Here is a 22,641-nt window from a genome sequence, read left to right as displayed (position 1 = left end):
ATGTGCAATGGGGAAAGGATAGTCTGTTCAATAAATGGTGTTAGAAAAGCTGGACAGCCATATGCAAAAGAATGAAATTAGTCTTCTCTCATACTGTATACAAAAACCAACTCAAAATGGCTTAAATACTTGAGCATAAGACCTGAAACCATAAAACTCCTAGAAGAAAACATAGGGGGTAAGCTCCTTGACATTGGTCTTGGCAATGATTTTTTTGGATATGACACCAAAAGCACAAGCAACAAATGCAAAAACAAACAAGCTGGCACTGTATCAAACTAAAAAGCTGCACAGCAAAAGAAACAGTCAATAAGAGGAAAAGGCAACCTATGGAATGGAAGAAAATATTTGCACATGATATATTGGATAAGGTATTAATATCCAAAATATTAAAGAACTCATACAAGTCAATAACAAAAGTACAAACAATCCAGTTAAAAAATGGGCAGAGGAATTGAATAGACATTTTTCCAAAGAAGACATACAAATGGCCAACAGATCGATGAAAAGACGCTCAACATCACTAATCATCAGGGAAATACAAATCAAAACCACAATGAGATATTACCTCACATCTGTTAAAATAGCTATCATCAGAAAGACAAGAGGTAACAAGTGTTGGCATGGATGTGTAGAAAAGGGAACCCTTGTGCACTGTTAGTGGGAATGTAACTTGGTACAGCCACTATGGGAAACAGTATGGAGGTTCCTCAAAAAAACTAAAAGTAGAACTACTATATGATTCAGCAATTCTACTTCTGGATAAATAGCCAAAGGACATGAAAACAGGATATCAGATATGTGCACTCCCAATTTTTTAAAAAAATTAATTTTATTGGAGTATAGTTGATTTACAATGTTGTGTTAGTTTCAGGTGTACAGCAAAGTGATTCACTTATACATATACATATATTCATTCTTTTTAAGATTCTTTTCTTATGTAGGTTATCCCAGAATACTGAGTAGAGTTTTCTGTGCTTTACAGTAGGTCCTTGTTGGTTATCTATCTTATATATAGTAGTGTGTGTATATTCATCCCAAGCTCCTGATTTATCCCTCCCCCCGCAGCATTTCCCCTTTGGTAACCATTAGTTTGTTTTTGATGTCTGTAAATCTGATTCTGTCTTGTAAATAAGTTCATTTGTTTCATTTTAAAAAAAAATTAGATTCCACACATGAGTGATATCATATGATATTTGTCTTTCTTCGTCTGACTTACTTCATTTAGTATGGTAATCTGTAGGTCCACCCATGTTGCTGCAAACGGGATTTTTTCATTCTTTTTTATGTCTGAGTAATAGTCCATTGTATATATGTACTACATCTTCTTTATCCATTCCTCTGTCGATGGACATTTAGGTTGCTTCCATGTCTTGGCTATAGTAAGTAGTGCTGCAATGAACACTGGGGTCTGCACTCCCTATTTTATTGCACCATTATTCACAATGACCAAGATGTGGAAACATCCTATGTCTCCACCAATGGATGGGTGGATAAAGAGAATGGGATCACACACACACAGACACAGACACACACATACACAGACACAGACACACACACACACACACACACACACACACGCACACAATGGAGTAGGAAATCCTGCCTTTTGTGACAACATGGATGGACCTTGAGGGCATTATGCTAAGTGAGATAAGTCAGACAGATAAGAAAGACAAATATGATATCACTTATATGTGGAATCTAAAAAAGCCAAGCTCAAATAGAATGGTAATTACCTGTGGGTGTGGGTATTGGGGAAGTGTTAAAGGGTACAAACTTACAGCTAGAAGATGAATAAGTTATGGAGAGCTAATGCACAATATAATGATTATGGTCAACAGTATCATATACTTCAAAGTTGCTAAGAGACTGGATCTTAATTTTCTCACCACACACGTGTGTGCACACACACACATAAAAGATAATTATGTGATGTGATAGAGGTGTTAGCTAATGTTAAGGTTGCACTCATATTGCAGTATATAAATGTATAAAATCAACATGTACATCTTAAACTTTCACAATGTTATATGTTAAATATATCTCAATAAAAAACCCAAACCAAAACAAATAAATGAATAAAAATAATGAAATGGTTATTTTTGGTAACCTATCTCCTACTACTAGGTTATTTTATTTTTTTTAGCTTATTTTTAATATTTCTTTCCTACAAACCATGTGGCAGTGAACATGCTTGTACATTCTTGGATTGTAGGGTATTTGCACTTTTGCTCCTTTAAATTTTTCTAAATTGCTCTTTTGAAACTTTTCTTTGATAAAAACTTTTTTTTTGGTAAAAGTTTTTGTAATTTCCTACTTAATAAGTCAATTGATTAGGGACAATTTCTAAATTTTAAAATTGTTGATATTACTAGTGCTATATACATTTTATTTTATATAATATTTAATTATCTAAAATTGGTATTTGTTTTTATTCTGTTAGCTTGTTACTGAAATTTAGCTGTGAATAATTCTTTGCCAATTAATTTAGGTGATCATCAATTAATATGATAGCTAATATCACATAGGCCTTTTAAAAAATTTGTTTGTGGCACATTTGCCTAATGATGAACTTGATTGAATAGGTTTTGGTGAATTTTACTAGGTGGTGAATTAGTTCTTCTCATAAATGTAAATGTCTGATTCTGATAAATTTAAATTTGACCTCAGTTTGAACGTTCCCTTAATTTGTTACATAATTGCTGATTCTTGTTCTTTTCTAAGAAATAAAAAAAAGCAAAAAGCCAAAAAACAAAACAAAAAACCTATCCAGTTATTTTTCAAAGACACAGCTTAAATATTGCCAAATGGTGATCACTTTGTAGCAACTGCATCAGTAATTTATTGAATTCTCTTGCAAATAGTTTTTTATTAGTAAAGACTAAGAAAAAGATAAATAAAAAAATTAGTTCCTTGTCATATAAATCTTAAAGTATTTTTCCAGTAAAACAGCATAGGTATTTTTATAACATAATTATATGCATGAAGTATTAAAGAAACTGGGAAACTGGATCTGTAAAGAATGTAAAACAATGTGGCAGAAATTAAATTTGATTCTAAATTCTGGCAGTCAAAAATTATCAAATAGAGGAAGAACATATGTTTATTTAGTCAGTTGAGCATTTCAGTTAAAATGGGTCAAAATTACTGACAGGAAAGAGATGCTAATTAATAGAGCATAATAAACCAAGACCGTATTTTTTAACTATACTGAGTTTTAACTGCATATAAAGTTCTAGTTCTCTGATAGCCTGAGAGAACACACATAATAGCACAGTTCCATGCCTTTCTGCTCTCATGCATGAGGCAGCCAAATGCCATCAGCCTTTTTTCCTTTCTGGCATAGCACATTATTTTCTGTTGGCCTTGTTTCCGCTTGTGTGCCTGCTTTTGCTTTCCCTTTTGGCTCTGGCTCCATTTAGCCTCCTGCTTCAGGTTCTACTTTTTTTTTCCTGGCTCTGTTTTATCTTCCATTCTCTGCTTCCTTTGTCAGCCCAGTGGGTCCTACACCTCCTGCCTCTCTGCCTACTTAATTTTTATTTCCTTTTCTCCGCTCAGTGCTTATGCCTACCTTATGGCCCTAGTAAACCCTCCTCTTGTGACTTACCCTCCTCTGCACTCCTTTACATGGAGAATTACAATGATTTAAACCTATTGGGGGACCCAACAGCCTATCATATCTGCATGTGTAATAGGTGATTATAAAGGCACCTCGTGTTATTTGGCTATTTTTGAGTCTTAACCTGCTCTCCTAAACTCTAGGAATATTCTGAAGGTCATGAGGAACTCCAAAGATATGGATTTGGCCTGAGGTTATAAGGTATAATCTACATGTATTTACTGTAGGGGAGTGTTTTTCAAACTGTGGCTCATGAAATCAACTTAGCAGAAGTACAACTAGCAATTAAAAGAAACAGTAAATTGAAAAGAACAGACAATATCATTGTGTATTACACTTAGTAAGTATTTTGTCATGGAATTTTATTATATGCACTTATATAAATGTATATACTATGTGTAAAATATATTTCTTACTGTGGGTCACGTTAAAAAATGTTTGAATGTCATTGAGTAGAAAATTTACTTTTGGTCTGGCTGCTTTCAGATGATATTTATTCAAAGAGATCAATCCATATTGAAAGAGTGGGTTTGAACTAGATTTACAGTAGAAGCCCTTGAATTCTATCACAAAGCTTTGCATGAGCCCCAGAACAACATTACTGTATCTGAGATGCCTGACTCAGCACTTAATTTGGTGAAGCCACCATGGAAACTGGGATTGCAAAGTAATTCAGCAGCATGTGAAGCTCTGTTGCAGCTCCTTTCATTCTGTGCTACATTTAGAAGTGACCAGGTTAATAAAAGTGGGCTGAAAGATGTGCAGATATTGAAGTCCTTATTCATCTTCCTATTCATAGCTTACAAAATTAAATTCATTGAGATAATGAGTTTTTTGTCAGAAAAATATGCAGTAGGGGGATTGTGTACTATGTTAGGACCAGAAATTTGGCTGACTTAAGTGGTAGCAAATTTCCAACAAATAAGAACATAGCACAGGGAGATCAGCTCGGTGCTTTGTGACCACCTAGAGGGGTGGGATAGGGAGGGTGGGAGGGAGGGAGATGCAAGAGGGAAGACATATGGGGACATATGTATATGTATAACTGATTCACTTTGTTATAAAGCAGAAACTAACACACCATTGTAAGCAATTATACTCCAATAAAGATGTTAAAAAAAAAAAAGAACAAATAGTGTTAGAAGCAAATCCTTGTCCGTATGCTCTGTTCTGGTACCAGGACATTATTTATCACTTGCCTGAATGGGGAGTGTTCTTCGAACCTTATGCTATCATGAACATGGTTTTCAGCAGTAAGTTCTATTTTCAAAATATTTCAGACCAAGAGCATCTCTTCCATGGTCTAAGGTACAGAAATCTGAGGTTTCAGCTAAATACTTGCTCAAAAACTTGAGATAGGGACTTCCCTGGTGGCACAAAGGTTAAGAATCCACCTGCCAATGCAGGGGACACGGGTTCGAGCCCTGGTCCGGGAAGATACCACATGCCACGGAGCAACTAAGCCCGTGCACCACAACTACTGAGCCTGCGCTCTGGAGCCTGCGAGCCACAACTACTGAGCCCACGAGCCACAACTACTGAAGCCTGCATGCCTAGAGCCCGTATTCTGCAACAAGAGAAGCTACTGCAATGAGAAGCCCACACACTGCAATGAAGAGTAGACCCCCCGCTTGCCGCAACTAGAGAAAGCCCGAGCACAGTGACAAAGACCCAACGCAACCAAAAACAAAACAAAACAAAAAGAACTTGAGATAGAACTGCTGCTGCTTTTTTTTTTTTTTTTTAAAGTTCTGGCTTTGCATGGAAGCAACCTAAGTGTCCATCGACAGATGAATGGATAAAGAAGATGTGGCACATATATACAATGGAATATTACTCAGCCATAAAAAGAAATGAAATTGAGTTATTTGTAGTGAGGTGGATGGACCTAGAGTCTGTCACACAGAGTGAAGTAAGTCAGAAAGAGAAAAACAAATGCCGTATGCTAACACATATATATGGAATCTAAAAAAAAATGGTTCTGAAGAACCTAGGAGCAGGACAGGAATAAAGATGCAGACGTAGAGAATGGACTTGAGGACACAGGGAGGGGGAAGGGTAAACTGGGACGAAGTGAGAGAGTAGCATTGACATATATACACTACCAAATGTAAAATAGATAGCTAGTGGGAAACAGTGACGCAAGAGGGAGGGGATATGGGGATATATGTATATGTATAGCTGATTCACTTTGTTATACAGCAGCAACTAACACAACAAGGTAAAGCAATTATACTCCAATAAAGATGTTAAAAAAATAAAATAAAATAACAACAACAAAAAAGTCCTGGCTTTGACCACATATAGTTCTATAGTCTGCTTCTATGCAGAAATAGCATGTCCAATGTAGGATCTTTTTTTTTTTTTTTTTACAATACATTACTGTCTTTACCATCTGTGTATCTTCTAGTTAAAATGTATTGCTCTTTCAGTTAACTTGAAGACCTACTCTTAGCCACCATAGCCTTGAATATTTTGTTCTCTCAGTTTTTGCCAAGGGCTAGAGAGAGACAGCTGATATGAAAGAGTTGTCTAAAAAGCATATTAAAAGTTTTCTTCTCCTTCTCCTCCTCTTTATTTTCTCAACAAGTACTACTACTACCAATTGTCGAGCACTTAATATGTGGACTAGGACATTCTATATGTTTCGTCTGTATTTTATTCAAATGTCAAATTGTGAAGTAGATATTGTTTTTAATCCCCATTTTTACAAATGAGGAAACTCAGGCTCAGAGAGAGAAGGGAATTGTTCAAAGTATCACAGGTTGCAGTGAAATCAAGATATAAACCTAGTGTGCCTGACTCCAGAGTTTATATTCTTAAAATTATGGTGATTGCAGCCACTCCCTTTTCTTCTCAAGCTTCCACAATTGTTCTCTATGTGAAAGATCAGCAGAAAGCTGTATAAATATCTAAGTATATCTTTGTACTGCCTACAAAGCTGATTCAATATTATGTTTTCGAAAATGGCCCAAGTCCCCCAGAATTAACAGCTGTGTCACTTCTACATGCTTTGGAATAATGTTATTGAGGATGTTGTTTAATATTTTGAACTATGTATCTCATTACATTTCTCTTTCATTTCCAATTACTAATTAGCTCTTTTATGTTTTTATCTTTTGTTTTGCTTATATCTTTCTGGATAATAGCTATCGTAACAAAACTCTGGCTTGTTATATCCTAGGTACTGTGCTAAATACTTTTCATGCGTTATTTAACTTAATTCTCACAACAACCTCAGGTATTATCCCTGTTTTTAAGATGGTAAGATCCCTGAGTCTTAGAGACGTTAAGTAACTTGCCCCAGTGACCTAGAAATAGCAGAGACTGGCTTAGAATTCAGCTTTTTGACTCCTAATCCTATGTTTTTGACACAATACTAGAATACTTAACCATGTTTTATTCTTTGCAACCACCTCACAAGGACAATATTATTTACCTGTATTTCAAAGGTAAAAGAGTTAAAATTTTCCACACAGCTAGAAAGTGTTGGAGCTAGGCTTCTGAGAACTAAGTGACCCCAAATCCTATACTCTTTTCGTTAAATTTATTGTAAACCACTTCGGAGTACTTTTATTTTAAGCCAATTCAATACCTTTTTGAAACAGGTGGAGGCATAAGTAAATTAATACATATAGAGCAGACAAATGAGGTATATATGGAAACACTTTCATGTGTGCCTAAAGAATGCTTGTTTGGTTGATTGGAAAAGGTAATATTGGTTTTTTCTTTTGTGAAGTATAGAAGAGCATAAAATGTGGCCATGGGGTACTAGACATTTCACTCTGCCTCCATTAAGGTGCTTTCTCCCTGAGTGTAGGCATCATTAGATTTATTATGATTTTTAAAGTAATAATTTAAAATATTATTGTGGCACGTTGATGGTCCTAATACAGCTGATATTATAAACCTAGGCTTATATCTGTTCTTTAAATTAGCTTACAATGATTTAGAGGTCTAGGGAGCTCTAATCTAATTTTCCACTATTACCCAGATGTCTGTGAATCAGACGTCACTGGTAAAATAAGCTTCAGTCAGGGAGACAACTTACTGCTTAGCTGTATCTATTAGGCTTGGTCATGTAGTAGCCAAGAGTCTTACTGCTTTTTAACCGATGTTAGAAGAATAGAATTACAGAAAGAGTGGTTACTAGACGCACTTGCTCATGTGTTATAATTTCTTCATTTCTTTCAATTTACATGAAGCACCGTGGAAATACTCATTTGTGTGTGCGTTCCTCCGTTGGTTAGTATTTAAGAAAAACAGACTTGCCGTGTTGAGTCAGTTCCATCTCTTTTGAGCCTAAAACATTGTTTTTAACAGTGATATCCTTGGATGATTCATTGGAACTCAGACTTATCCTTCGTAATGCTAGTCTCAAAATATACGGGATGTTACCCCACCCAGCTCCCCAGTACCCCGTCACTAACATTTCTTAGAAGGCATTCCTTGTTTTTATATTTTCATTGTATTTAGAAGGTGGAGTACCTGTGTTTTGTCTTGACAAACTTATTCTCACTTGAAAACCCAAAATCCGTCTGTAATATGGAGAATCCTGCTAAAAATCATCATGCTGTGACAGGGCAGTCAGTGCCTATTATTTGTTATTTTTAAACCTTCTGATATAAGGCAGTAATACTTCTTCGTGCCTATTCTCAACTTATCTCCTTAAACTTGATTAGAAGTCCCTTGTCCTCTGTTTACTATGTTCATTCTTTATTTAGGTTTTAGTTCTATCTCCATTCAGCCTCATTTTTTTCAGACTGAATTTTAAAAATCTGACCTGATTTCAGCTCCATTCCCTCAGAGATATCAATTGATCTTGCCTTGGATCTTTTATAACTACATATAATGTCTTTCTTGGGATAGAATGACTTAAAGAACATAATGTAAAATGTTGGTTTCAGTTTAGAAAAGAAAAGATACCATAATTCCTTTTGTTCGTGTCAAGTGCATTGATGATATTGTATTCTCGTGCTGATTCTGGCTGTAATAGAACACTGAGCTTTTCTGAATGATAGAGACCTTAGATGTGGAGAGATTTAAATTAATCCATCTAGTATTATATTACATATGATAGTTATATGTATATGTAATAATATATCTGGTATTCCAGTTGAGTGATTTTTCTAGATTTTATATTTCCTCAGGCATAGTTGCTATAGATTGCTTTCTTTCCTGTGTGTGGGCCGTACTTCTTTGTTTCTTTGCATATCTCCTAGTTTTTTGATGAAAACTGGACATAATACATTGTGATAGTTTTGGAATAAGATTCTCCCCCTTCCCCAGGGTTTGTTTTTGCTGTTTACTGTTGTTTGTTTGATGACTTTTCTGAACTAATTCTGTAAAGTCTGTTTTTTTTGTCATGGATGATCACTGAAATCTCTACTTGATTAGCTTGGTGGTCAGCTAATGATTGGACAGAGATTTCCTTAAATGCCGGCAACAATTTTTGCCAAGCGTCTCTGTGTGGGTGTTGAGGCATGCCTTCAACATTCAGCCAGGCAGGTTGACAACTCTGCCTTTGCCTTCACTTCCTGCTTGCATTGTCCCAAAAGTCAGCCAGAGGTGAGAGCTTAGAGCCTTCTCCTGTTTTCCTGAGCAGAGGCACAGTCCTATGCACGTGTGTGGCCTTCTAGAATCCCAGGAATATGTTCGAGCTTTCAAAGCCCCTATGAACATGTCATTCCTTTTAAACTTTTTGGTTAGTCTATTTTTTGCTCCGGTTGTTATCCACTGCCTCTAATTGTTTTTGACAAAGTCCTCCAGGGAAAAGGTTTTTTTTGTATTGGGCGGGCTCCAAGTCAGGTAAAATAAAGACAGCCTTGCAAATGGGGCTCTTCCAGGGTACCACCAGACAGGTCAAATAACGACACTTCTTTGGGAAGGAGGCTTTGAAGGCCCTCCAACCCTATTCTGCCCCTTCTTCCTGTTTTTTATTTTAGTGTGTATTCAACCTGTTTAGGTTAAATATGCACATCGTGGCCCACTTTTTTTGGTTATGGTTAAAATGGCAGTTTAGTTTTTGAAACCTTTCCAGTGTTCTTCTGGTTTGCCTTACTTATGTGTTATCCAGAGGCCAATGTGGAAGCTGGGTGGTATTTCACACTGTAGTTCTCAAACCTTTTGCTGTGTTAATTTTGGTTAGCTTTATGCACTGGCTGCCCATAGATCTGCTGAAGACTTCCTATGCAGATTTAGAAAATCCTTTCCTCTAATCCCTTCCTCTTGATAATCTTCCCTCAACTCTCCGGTTGGGAGGAAATGGTGTTCTGCCTCATGATTACATCATGGAGATGGAGGACAGGGCACTTATCTTCCTGCAGCACCCAGAGTGGGGAGAAAGGGGTACCATTTCATTATTGCAGGGCAAGGATGCAAGACAGGCTCTGCTCAGAGTCTGTAGCTGGGAGAGGGATCTATTTCTTTATTACAGGATGAGGATAGAAGACTGGGCTCTTCTTATAGTCCCCACAGCTGGGGAGGGGGTACTGTGGAGATGCTAGACAGGGCTCTTCTCATAATCTCTGCAGTTGTAGGGCTTAGTGGAGAGTGGAGAGAAGTAATCTATCTTTTTTCATGCTGTTTGCCTGTAGTAGGGCAGGTACTGTAAATGTTCTGCTGGACTGCTTTTTTCCTGATCCTTTGGCTAGAGATATCAGGCTTTTCTTGGGACTTTTGTTGTTGTTGTGCCTGCTGGTGTTTCTGGGTTGTGGATCTCTTTAGTGCTTATGTTAGGATATATAGGACATGGGGGGGAAAAAAAAGGCCTCAGGTATCTCATTCCCAGAGGTTTTCCTTGAGTCTCAAGGTTCTTATCGAGTCCACGTTCTTTTCTTTGTCTTCTAGTGTCTTCTGTCAGTTGCTTTTTGAATTTTATTGGGAGTTTAAAGATTGTAATTAGTAAGAGAAATCGGATGGTGTGTGTCTACTCCGTCTTGTCTGGAATTAGGCATAGTTACTTTTCGTTCTCCTAGTCTTTTGTTTTCTCACTGTATTTGTTTACCCCAGTGCATTTCCATTCCTTATATAATTTGGCAATAATATTACATTAATTACAAAGAAGTTACAGATAATACTGGATTATGAAATTGTTAGATGGGTCTAGTTAATATGTATCCAGGCTCTCTGTAACTTTGGAGAACCAGTAGCCATAAAAAGAGTTGCAAATTAGGTACCCAGTTATATAAAGAAGCAGGTGCATTTAGTTTTTTCAAAGGCACTAGATTAGCATAAATTTGAAGCAACTGAAGTATGCTTTATCTAAACGTAAAGCATAAAAAATGATTACTTTCTACTCTGAATAAAATGATCTCAACTCATTACTATTTTCTATTTTGATTTGACTATCATTATCTTACAGTGAGAGAACTCAGTTGTTCTCCACTGTAAAATTGAGAACTTTTTATTTTTTTGATGAACTTCTTAATTGTTATAATTTTTAGCTGATGTCCACATTTTTGTGGTTGCAGTCCTTTATTTGCCTTTACTTATGGACTTCTTTGTTATTATTACTATTATTATTGTTCTTTTCTTTCTTGGCTTCTGCTAGCGTATTACTTCTTCAGTGACTGCCCTATTAAGTTTCTATATAGATCAAAGAAGAATTGGCAGGAGCGAATGATTGTGATCAGTTAGTAATAGAAGAGGGTGACAGCTTAATAATCATGCTTTATTATGAATTGATTATCCTCAATCTATGAATCAAAATTCAAGTATTAAACTTAACAATTATCTTAATAGAAATATCTGAAAGAGACATCCTCATGAGAGTTAATCATAAATTTAAATCTATCCCCTATGTTTCTGATAATGTACCATCTGAAGTATTAAAATATAGGGAAATTCATAATTCACTCATTCATTTAACATTTATTTTACACTTATTATATGACGGACATTGTGTTAGGTTTTGGAGTCACAAAAAAGAGTAAGACATGTTCCCTGTTCTTAAGGAGTTCATACTCTATTGAGGAATATAAATATTAAGAAATATTTATATTCCTGGTAGTGTGTATCCATGTGTGTATGTATGTGTTTGTATATGTATATATTTAAATGTATATATATTTATAAAATAGTATTAATATATAATATATAAAAAAGTATGTACATATATACATACATATATATATGAGTAGAATCATAGTAGAAGGCCAGCAGGTATGCAGTCTATGTATTTTATCAGTGTACAACTATAAATGTTAATGTCAGACCTGTGTACACTCAATAAATATTTGAAATGTTAACTGAATTAACATAGATGATATTTACTCATTTTGCTTTTTCTTAAAAATCATTATACCCATTATTAAAACTGTGATCTTGAAGATATCATTTAAACTATATGATCTTTAGTTATCAATATGTTAAGTTAGGCTTTGTTAGAAATAATTCTGCCTCTGTATGTTGTTGTACGAAATTAATGCATGGGAGAGCATTTTATAAACTCTAAGGTACTATGTTAGTTAATATAAAGAATCCTATACTTGACTTTGTATATGAATACAAAGCCAAACAAAAGCAAAGTGTTCTATTTAAAATCCATTTTCTCATTTCTACCTTTGCAGTACTCTGACCTAGAATATAGCTCTCAAACTAGAATTTGAGTTCTTTGAGTAGCACCTACTCTAGTTCTAGACAGTAAGTAGTTCTAGGCAGTAAGTAGTTCAAGGCAGTAAGGATAGAGTAGTAACCAAGACAGATAATGACATATTCTGAGTCTTTATCTGTCTTGATTACTACTTTATCCTTACTGCCTAGAACTATGCCTGATATAGTAGGTGCTTAAAAAATATTTGTTGATGGACAGCTTTGCTTTGTAGTTAGAAGGTTTCATTATGCTCTGAAACAAACAAAACCCCTCAGCTCTTTACATACCTGTCCCTTCCCCCCTCCAAAAAAACATTGTATATGTTAATAGAAGAATGAACAGGAAAGGTAGCCAGTGGAAGCAGGAAACATTAATTATATTAAAAAGTGTGACAAAACATAAACTCGAGTTCTGTAGGTATTGCATTTGAATCCTGTACTTTCCTTGACCCCTTCACATTCCTCCCCCTAAAAAGGGAACGTTTTTCTGTACACTATTTTATTAATTTTTGTGTGGATATGTAGGTATAAATATGCGTTGCTTAAAAATTAGAAAATAAAGATAAGTATAAAGATGAAAACCACTCATAAGACTCATCTTTAAAATGAGGATAATAATAGTACTTCTTTTAGAGTTAAGAGGATTAAATGAGTTAATGTTAGTAAATTACTTAGAACAATGCCTAGTACATAGTGAATCACTATGTAGTTGTTTGTGTACTAAAATAGAATAAAATCCCAACAAGTGAATAACTTCCACTATTCAGATTATGCACATACACATATACGCCAGAGGTTAGATTATTTCTTTAAGAATTTTCACAGTGACAGTAAGGGAAAGAAATTCTGATAATGAACCTCGTTAAACAGCAAAGCAGAAACATGATCTTCCCCTTGGTTTTCTGAGAGTAAATGGCATCAACCAGTATTCAAATATAATTGGATTTCCTTTCTTTTTCTTATTGATTTGTAAGAATTCTTTGAATATTCTAGACATTAATGCCTTTTTAATGTTGCAGATATTTTCTGCCAGTGTGTTACCTTCCTGTTACGGTAGACGTCCCATGATGTCCTTCATTAAACAGACATCTTTAATTTTTATGTAGTCAGATGTATAATTTTTTACTTCATTGTCATATTAAGAAATCTTTATTCACTACAAGATGTTAATAAGATGTTTTCTCTATTTTCTTATTTTAGTTTTAAAGTTTTATCTTTCTCATTTAGTACTTTATAATCAATTTGGAATTTTTTTTTCTTTTAATGGTGTGAAGCAGGGCTTATCAAACTACAGCCCCCAGTCCAAGTCTGGCTCAAATCTGGCTGAATTTTTGTACAGCCCATGAGTAAAGAATGGTTTTATATTTTTAAATGTTTAAAAAATCAAAGAATAGTAACACTTTGTGATATGTGAAAATTATATGAAATTCAGTTTTTGGTATTTCATAAATAAAGCTTTATTGGAACACAGCCATGTTCTTTCATTTATGTATTGTCTATGGCTGCTTTTCTGCTAAAATGGCAGTGTTGAGTAGTTGCAACAGGGACTGTAAAGCCTGCAAAGCATAAAGTATTTACACTCTGGCCCTATAGAATAATTTGCTGACCCCTGGTATAAAGGTATACATAATTTCACTTTTCCTCTTATAGTGAGTTTCTATGATATTATCAACCAAGACATTGCATTTTTTTCTTCCATTCATTTGTGATACTGCCTATTTTACGGATTTTGTTTTCTTTAATCACTATGGCTTTGTGTTTTAGCCATTTAAACTGTAGGGGTCCTTAAAAGCAGGTTCCTTTTTACAAAGGATCAGCATCAACTTTTTCTTTTCTGGATTTAATTGATCAATATTTTCCTATTTGTGGTCCTTTTCTCTTAGGCATTAAGAACAGTCCCTCTTACACCCTTGTGCTGAAAGTCATCAGATGATGTTTATTTAATGTGATAAATCTGCCTAGAGGTAGAGGTCTGAACTTGGTGACCTCCTTTAGTCCCTTCCTTTTTTTCATTTCTTTTTTTTTTAAACTAAAAAGCACTCTGGTTTAATTCTTATGTGTGTAACAAGGAAGTGAGTCAACATTTATTGAGAGTCCATTATGTGCCACGCAATGAACCACATGTTTTTATAATATTCCAAACATATAGAAACGTTTAGAGTAATAAACATGTGCCATGTATTTTCATCCATTATTTTATTTAATTCTAACTACCACTCTATGAGGTAGCTAGCTATTTTAGTTCCCATTTCTACAAGTGGATTATAAAATGGTTAAGTAACTTGCCAGGTAGTGAACATTGGAGCCAATATTCAAACCTCAGTCTGCTTGACCCCAAAGCCCATACTCTTCCATATAAAAACTGAAAAATTAGATTGGAAGATCATGTTATCACCCTCTAATATGTCAGAACAAAGTCCTCATCATCCTCATTGTCTTTGAGAGTATCTTGTGGATAGGGTCAGACACTTAGTGTCTTTCTTTATTCCTTTTAAGTTTTTTTTTTCTGAAAAACCTCATTATTTTAATTGCTCTCATATGTTGTGACAGCAGGTTCCTTTGTCAGCCATATCCTGTTCAGAATAAATAACCTGTGCTATGCCAGCATGATTTATTGCTGCTACTTCCTTTCTTTATGTTTTGAGTAATTTTATCCTAAAAGGATATAAAGTGTTTTAGACATGTGCAAATGCCTGAGTGACTAGAGCAGTTCACCTGGCTGCTTGGCTACCTGCCTGTGGACAGTGCTTCATTTGATAGCAGAGATGGTAGGAGAACAAATTAGGATTTTTAAACAGGACCAGTATACTGAATCCTATCACCATTTCTCCTCTAACTACCTCCACAGAGAATTTACGGGTTTCAAAGGATCAGAGCACATATACGTACAATGCTTCGAGCAATCTAAGTCACCGTGATGAGGACAGAAAGAGCAGGTTCCCTTGCTGAACAGGTGTTGCTAATTGTAAATCCCTTTTCTTGGGTACTTTGAAAATGGATTTTACATATCTATGTGTAAGATTAATCTTTAAACTGCCTATAAGCATAGGGTACACTGGATGGTTTCTTCTTTTTTAAACCAGGTGATATCTTAAAAATATTATATATATTTTATTATGAGAAAATAGAATTACATTAGAGAAGATTTGGAAAACAGAGGCAGGAATCTACCCACAATCTTGCTACTCTAATAAAAACAGTAATGATATTTTGATGTATTTCATGCTTGTCTTTAAAAAAATCTTATGCATTAAAAAAACAAAAAACTTAGAGCTAATCTTGCAGATAATATCTTAATGTCTCTTTTGGACCCAAGGCTGTATGATTTATAATGATGATGCCAAGGATTTTCAAAATGTGTATGTTTGTGTCATGGACTCATTTGTTGCCTTGTCCACTCTGAATTATTAATTCTTATAATTTACTATGGAAAAACAATTTTTCATTCTTCATGATTTATTTGGTTTTCTCAGTTATAAAAAGTAATGACCTTATTGTGAGCAATTTTTAGATTTTTGAGAAATGTGTTTTTCTCTATAAATCTCTAAAAATTAATGATAGTTTTTAAAAAATGTTTGATGCTATGGCAAATTACCATGTATTTTGGATTGTTTCTCTATATACAGACACTACATATATCATTTGTGGAATCAATTATTTTTGGTTTCCCTGATAGCACAATTAAGTCGTACTCATATTTTATTATGTAATTTAGGAAGCTAGAAACTGTAGAGAGCCATTTTCAGTCTTATTTTTGCTACCATATATATATGACCAAAATGTACATAGAGGTCTCAACCATGCATCCACTCCTCCTGATATTTTTGAATGTTTACTGTGTGCCTAGCATTGTTTAAAATTCTTGTCCCAAAGATGAATAAGACATAATCTCTGCTTTCAGGGGGCTCACTTACATAAAATCATTAGGACTTTATGTGCTACATTTATTTAAAATAAATGTTTTGGATATATTGGTTTACTATTTTATTGATTTATTTTCAGTACATATACATAATATAATACAATGCAATATAATACAAAAGTTATAAAAATATGTTGTGAAAAGTTTCTTTTCCAAAACTTTTCCTCATTTATCTGTTGTTCTTTGCTAAGGAGAATATATTCATAGAAATGAAATGTAAATAATTTAAAGGCAAAGATACTTGAAAAAGTTTGAATTTAGTTTTGAAAAGGAAATTCAATTTTGAAAAGTGTACTTCCGTTTATTGAGTAACCACTATATGCCAGGCACTTTCCAAATATCTTAATTAATCGATCTAGTCTTGTCACAATTTTATTAATTACAAATGGAGGTTCAATGAAATAAAGTAAGTTACTCATGATCACATGAATATCAAGTAACATAGCTAAGAAATAGAAACTAGTTCTGTCTAAATTCTCCTGAGCCCATTCTCTTTGTTCATCAGCTATCTTACACAAATTAATGCTTTGGAATTTCAATTGAGTTTACATTAAAATGTTGTTGTTTTTCCCTCAGAAAATGGTTAGGAAATAGATTTTTACACTAAACTGATAATGATAAACTTGAGTAACTAGTGAAAGAAATTTGGGAAAAAATGTATGAAGAAAAGATTATAGTTTTTAAATGATACAGTCAATATTTCATTGCTTGTGTTAACATAAAAGAATAAATAAAAATCATTTTGTCTTGAATTTACATTCCATTATAGATTTACTGTCATCTATATATTTAACTTACAAAAACATTTACGTTTGCATTCCCTGAGTAAATACTGTGTGGCAGTGGGGGAACATCTTTTGGTGTTAGGGGGAGAACAATTTGGCACTGAAAAGTTGTCACATATATAGTCCAGATTAATTATGTAACTTTTGTCCACTAAATTTAATATGGAAAGGACTTCAGCATTCATTGACCATCACTTCATTGACTAACAGCTTCACAAATGTTCTTTTCCATTATTCATAAGCATAGTGGCTCATTTTTACAGACAAAGGTAGCAATAGCTAAGGTTCTGGAACCATCATTTCTAAAGCACTGATTTGTTTGCTGTGAGTAACATGCAAAAAAATTGGCCCATTTATAGGTGTATACAAATGTTAAAATGTTTGGCATTATATAGGGAGTTATGTGGTTATTAATGGAAATGTTCATATTTTTCCCCTGAATATGTCCAGATATTTTCATAGATCTTGTGGCAGAAAGTGCCTGGCCCATTTTAGGAACTGAAAGAAAGCCAGAGTGACTGAAGTACAGATTAAATGGGGATCATGGAGAGATGTGGGCAGATGGCGTAGCAGCTTTAAGTGCTGATGCAGAGGTAGAGGCAGAGGCAGCAAGAAAGTTTTTGGTCTCTATTCTGTCTTATTTCATTTTGTTTACATTTATATTAGAGAGTAGAAGTCTTTCACTATGTGGTCTCTTTTCTTTGCCCCTTCTCCCTTTTTTGTAATTCTGGTATTATAAATATTTGGTGGCTTGAGTTTTATTTTAATATCGTTTCATAATATCCTTAGCCTCCTCTTTCTTTAGACATTGGTTCCCTTCTAAGGTCAGTGATATAGCTGGGCTGCTTCCTTGAATTAGATTTCCCAGAGCAGGATCTTCCAGACTTTATGCTAGAGGACATATGCTTGGCTGCTAGTACCATGTTGTTAAGTTAGAGTCTGAACATTCATTATATAAGATTTTACTTATTTTCTCTGTGTTCAGTATATTGCTTTTGCCCTCATCTCTTCTGGTATCCCCTAGTTAATCCCTCTCTGTTTTACCCTCTCCAGAGAAGATGCTGTTAAGCTTCTGCTGAGGCTGGGGAGAGGCATGGAGTGAGTGCAGGAATTTGGGTCCTAATTTTGTTCTTAAAGAGACTTTCAACTTGATTTTAGTCCCCTTTTTACTCTTCACTTCTAGAGATAGCTGGTGTAGCCAATTTTTGTGACTAATGGGGTTCCAGGACGTTAATTTGCTTCTTTGCTTTCTTCACTACTACTTTAAGATTCGGCTTTGTTGGGCCTGCTGAAGTCAGTTACCACTTGTCTGTCTGCTTTGCAGCTCAGTAAATTTTGCTACCATTGGATCTGTTAGAGTCCAGGGCAGGCTGCCCCAAAATATGCCTCAATGCATATTGATTATTTTGAATTAAAGTGACTTGAGAAACAGCTGGTGAGAAAAAAAAATGATGTTTAAAAAAATACTCTGAGCTGCCTCTTTCCCCCTAAAAGCAGGAAATAAACCTCCCATGTGAAGGTATCCTCCCTATACCAGGAGGGTAGAAAGAAAGCATCCTTATCAACAGTTAGGGAATTCAAGGCTAAGAGACCTGTATAAACAAATTTTATTACGTCTTCATGAGCCTGCAACTCCAAGCACAAGTCCTTTTGTTTTATTAAATCTTCGCAAATAATTGTTTCTTTGTCTAAAAATGATAAATACACAGCCTGCTTTCGTTACTTCAGAGGAACCATTTCTATGGGACCTTCATGCATATGAATTAAATAGTTTTTTTTCCTCCTGTTAATCTGTCTTATGTCAATTTAATTATTAGGCCATCCAAAAGAACTCAAGAGGAGTAGGGGGGAAATTTCCTCTCCTCCCTGACAGATCCTAACCCATTCCATTGATAAACAAACAAAACACTATTATTGTTTCTTTGGGATAGTTTTTGGGAGAGAATGAAACCAAATGCTTGTGTTCATAACTCCACTCTTGGTTAATCTAATAATTTGAGCATAATAACTCTGGTTTATTAATTATATTCTATCTATCTACCTATTATCATCATTGTCTTTATTCTTCTCTCCCTCCCTCTTTCCTTCTATCTATCTCTCTATCTATTTTTGTCTACTTGTTTTAGCAGTTTCTGAGATGGCTGTGTTTACATTTTCAGTTATAATTGCTGATTTTTCTGTTTATTCCTGTAGATCTGTTTATTGCTTGATGTATTTGGGTACATATATGAGTATGATGGATATATTTTATTTTGTTGTTTGTTTTATAGATACAGATAAGTAATTCTTTGTCCCCGTAACTGTTTGGTCAGCTATCAGTCAGGGTCCAGTCAGGAGATACAAAAATTTCAAAAGGGAAGTTTTCATATAACAAGTGAACTATTTATAGGGAATTAAGTGCTAAACAGGGATAAAAGAGAATGCCCTAGGACAGAAGGAGTACTCAAGGAAAGAATAAACTTGGAAGCCAGGGTCCCTCCTCAAGGCTGGATTCAGAACTTGTTGGAGAGGACGGAGTTGTAGCCCATTGGATAGTGGAGAGGGGTTTGTTAGGTTGCCCTGGGCCAGAGCTGGCCACTGTCAGTAGGAAGGATGGTGGGAGGAGAACCACAGTCTGGGGCTGGCAGGTTGAAAGCTTTCCACTTGGGTGCTTGGCAGGATGAGGGTGGTGGGCAGGTTACCAAGGGCCAGCACATTTGTAGGTAGGAAACCCTCAACTGGAGGCTATTGGGAGTGAAACTGCTTTCTGGGGTATTGATGAAGTTCACCAAAAATCTGCTTTGGGGGAGTACTGTTGAACTTTATGGGAAGTGGGCTGGGGTACTGGCTGACTTCGTAGAAAGCTGCTAGCAAGTCACCTGTGGAATGTGCTATTGAATTCTATGGGAAACTGGATGAACACCCTCAGAAATCACTGGATATCCACTCTTGGGGGTCTCTGCTGAACTCACCACTGAGAAGCCAGTTGGGATTCCCATGGACCTTATTGGAAAGCTGCCCATGCAGTGCTGCTGACCTCTAGTTTTGTTCTTAGAGTGTTTGCCATTATCTTGAGACCCATAGTCATGCTTACTTACACACCCAAATATAGTGCAGAGCTTTGCTCTTCTTTGAAAGCATGAACAGACAGTACAAAGAAAAGGAAACACATAGTAAAATAAGTGCAAATTAAAATTTCAATAGAATTGATAAAGATTAAAAAGTTGGATACATTGTCTTGTTGAGGCTGTGGGAACGACATTCTCATACACTGTTAGTGGAAATAGAAATTAATACAACTTTAGAGAGGGCAATTTGGAATATTGAACAAAATTTGAAGTGTTCCTCAATTCTACCACAAGGAAATTATCCTAAAGTTATACTTGCACATATGCAATGTGACACGTACAAAAATATGTTTATAATAGCAGAAGTTTAGCTATAATCTGGTTAAATAAGTTGTGGCATATCCATAGAAAGTAATAATGAATTCATTAATATAAATGTGATAATTCTATATGCACCAATACAGAAAAAAATCCAAGATATATAGGTAAGATAAAATTAAGGTACAGACCATTTGTGTAAAAATCGTATGTCTATATGATATCTGTCAGAATATATAGAAGAAAATGTTGCTAACAAGAACATGAAGCAGGAGGAAAGCAAACAGAAAGCACACATTGTGAAAAAACAGGAAAGTACACGTTCTTTCTCTTCCAGTCTTGTAGTCTCGCACTAGCACCTCCTAATGGTAGAGCCTACTATACGGCCAGCTGACAAAGCAGAAGTGGGTGGTGGGTGATATCATAGCATCAGAATCAGAGTCAAGTGTAGAGGGTAGGTTTGGAGCTGAGAAATAATAACTCAATAACTGGCACATCTTATCTGTTTCAGAACTCCGATCAGATGGTACATGTTTTCTAGTTTGTTGTTCTGCTTTTTAAGTTGTAGGCCACAGTAGATTCAGCCTGCCACAGTCATGATATATTATCCTTTTTATATTTCGCTGGATTCAGTTTGCTGATCGATTAAGGATTTTTGCATCTGTGCTTATAGAGGATGTTAGTCAGTAGTTCTCTTTTCTTGAATTGACTTTTCCTAGTTTTGGTATCAGAGTAATAATGCTGGCTTTACAAAACAAGACAGAAAGTGTTCTCTCTTCTGTTTTTGAAAGGTGTGATTTTGTGAAAGATCAATATCTGTGAAAGAATTTTTTTTTTTTTTTTTCGGTACGCAGGCGTCTCACTGTTGTGGCCTCTCCTGTTGCGGAGCACAGGCTCCAGATGCGCAGGCTCAGCAGCCATGGCTCACGGGCCCAGCCACTCCACGGCATGTGGGATCTTCCCAGACCGGGGCACAAACCCATGTCCCCTGCAAAGGCAGGCGGACTCTCAACCACAGCGCCACCAGGGAAGCCCGACTCTAGCTATTTAGTAGTTTAGTAGTAGATTTAGTAGTTTTCTGGTAGTGTTTTTAGGGCTTTCTATGTATAGTATCATGTCATCTGCAAACAGTGACAGTTTAACTTCTTTTCCAATTTGGATTCCTTTTATTCTTTTTCTTCTCTGATTGCCATAGCTAGGACTTCCAAAACTATGTTGAATAAAAGTGGTGACATATGCATGTCTTTAGACTAATATTTTTGACTCTCAACTCAGCACTGCAGGCAGGATCCATTCTAGCCTCCTCTCTTTGGTTATTTGTAACTTCTTTCTCTGATAGTGAGAAATCTGGGACTCATTATCAGCCATTCATTTACTTACTGTTCAACCCTGGCAAACATGTAGATACTATCAGAGTTGCTAACCTGTGCAATGTGAAACAACTTTGCCAATTAGATTGCAGAATTTATATATAGTTCTTTTTTTGTCTTTAGCGTTACAGTTTTCTAAACTGTCCTTTCCTAATGTTACTTAGGACAGCAACTTCCCCCCCATCCCTGTCAGTGAGGTTATGTTATAAATTTTCCATACAGAGATTCATTTGTCACATTCTGCATTCCATCCTAGGATTCTCCTGTCCTTCTGATTGACTTTTTAGAAATTTATATATATTAAGGTTTACTCTTTGTAACTTTTTTTTTGTGTTTTTTTTTTTTTCCTGTGGGTTTCGCAGTCATGTATACAGCAACACAGTATCATACAGAATAGTTTCAACAGTTTCCCTAAAAATTCTTCTGTACCTCTTTTGTTGTTAACTCCTCCTGGATCTTAAGGGAAAAGCTTTTAGTTTCTCATCATTCAGTCTGATGTTAGCTGAAGGTTTTTTTGTTATCAAATTGAGGACATTTCCTCAATTCCTTATGTGTTAAGAGTTTTTATCGTGAATGGTTCTTGGATTTTGTCAAATGCGTTTTCTGCATCTGTTGATGTAGTCATATGATTTTTCTTCTTTAGCCTGTTGATGTGATAGATTACATGAACTGATTTTCGAATATTGAACCAGTGTACCTGGGATAAACCCAGCCTGGTCATGGCATGCAATTGTTTTTATACATTGTTGGATTCAATTTGCTAATATGTTGTTGAATATATTAGCATTTGATCATGAGAGATGTCATAATTTTCATTTATTTTAATGTCTTTGCCTAGTTTTCATATAAAGGTGATGCTGCTCTAAGAGAATGAGTTTTAAAAGTGTTCCCTTGACTTCCTTTTCTGGGAAATTGTAGAGGATTGGTATCATTTCCTCTTTAAATGTTTGGTAGAATTCACAGATGGAACTGTCTGGAACCTGGT

General features: G+C 35.3%; 1 protein-coding gene across 34 annotated transcripts in view; it reads left to right on the top strand.

The window, feature by feature from the left end:
* RIMS2 (regulating synaptic membrane exocytosis 2) overlaps positions 1–22,641 on the top strand; it is a gene marked incomplete at its 5' end in the record, with an annotated part of 603,587 nt that overhangs the window by 128,265 nt on the left and 452,681 nt on the right. The window lies entirely within an intron of this gene.

Source organism: Stenella coeruleoalba (assembly GCF_951394435.1).
Source record: "Stenella coeruleoalba genome assembly, chromosome: 17".
Classification (NCBI taxonomy): domain Eukaryota; kingdom Metazoa; phylum Chordata; class Mammalia; order Artiodactyla; family Delphinidae; genus Stenella; species Stenella coeruleoalba.
Note: the sequence above shows the minus strand (reverse complement) of the source record. Positions and strands in the feature narration are given on the sequence as shown.